The sequence below is a fragment of the Morone saxatilis genome, unplaced genomic scaffold (genome assembly GCF_004916995.1).
Source record: "Morone saxatilis isolate NCDOM2014 unplaced genomic scaffold, NCSU_SB_2.0 Contig4, whole genome shotgun sequence".
Taxonomy (NCBI): Eukaryota; Metazoa; Chordata; class Actinopteri; family Moronidae; genus Morone; species Morone saxatilis.
Window position 1 is genome coordinate 4236270 of NW_023339984.1, and position 1099 is coordinate 4237368.

Consider the following 1099-nt stretch of genomic DNA (forward strand, 5'->3'; position numbering starts at 1 on the left):
AGCAAAACAACATCAAATAGTAAAACACTAAAAACACATCGGACTAAGCTAAACATTAAAAGCAAAACAAGTAATGAATACACTCATCTGTTTTTAACATCAAGTGGTTCCCAATTTGGGGCCTGAGGACCAGCAGGCAAAAGGGGGGAATAGAATCTGTAGTGAAGTTTTTATTATTATTATTATTATTATTATTATTATTAATTTATTAAAAATCTTCACATTATAGTGCATGTTCATGTAGGTGTCCTTATTTTTGTTAGTGGGGTTGAGGGTCTGTGAAGAAATCAGATCCCCTGTCCCAGCAGGGAACCATTTTATACAAAAAAACTCAATAGTTAGACTAAATCCTGAATCTGCATGCACACAGTAACTCATTGTCTGCACATGCGATGTTCGTGGGCTGCAGTGATGAACAGATCAGTTGGAGAGCAATAATACCGCCTCTGTAATTTAACAATAACGCAACTTTTTATTACCTCAGTGCTGTGTCTATCCTCAGAGAGCAAGAAGAGACATCTTGACTGGGATCTTTTGTGTTTTGTGTGATAGTTTGGGAATGTTGGTTTATAAAATGTAGCTGACAGTCAGAACCCTAAATGTGCTCAATCACAGTGAGTACAATGCAACTGCAGCCTCAGACGCAGCGGTGGTAAAATGATGAGGGAATGAGCGACTTTGCTAAAATGTTGGACCACACATCTTGTCCAGTGGCCATTTTGACATGAAACAGCAGGGTAAACGCAGGTGTTACCAAAGACACAAACTAAGGCTCCGTTCCATTTAGTGTAGCAGAGCCTTTCCAGTGAGTCAGCATGCACAGCAGCAGCACCCTGACTCTGTTTGACCTGAATGGAACAGAACTTTAATCATTGGGTAACACCTGTGGCTGCTGTGAAAAAGGTCTGGACAAGATGTATAGTTCCAGCAAAGTTGCTCATTCGCTTAGCCAGGCCCCTTATTTCCAGTCGTTATGCTAAGCTAAGCTAGACAGATGTGACAGTGGGATCAACCTCTTGTAACCATCGGCAAGTTCATTAGCAACACCCGTGTTTACCCTACTGTTTAATCTCAAAAATGTCTGCTGTGAAAAAAGTCT

At 40.6% G+C, this 1099-nt stretch overlaps 1 protein-coding gene across 3 annotated transcripts in view; it reads left to right on the top strand.

Moving 5' to 3' along the window:
- Positions 1–1099, top strand: part of si:dkey-112a7.4 — a 4654-nt gene that overhangs the window by 3339 nt on the left and 216 nt on the right. The gene's annotated exons all lie outside the window — the stretch shown is intronic.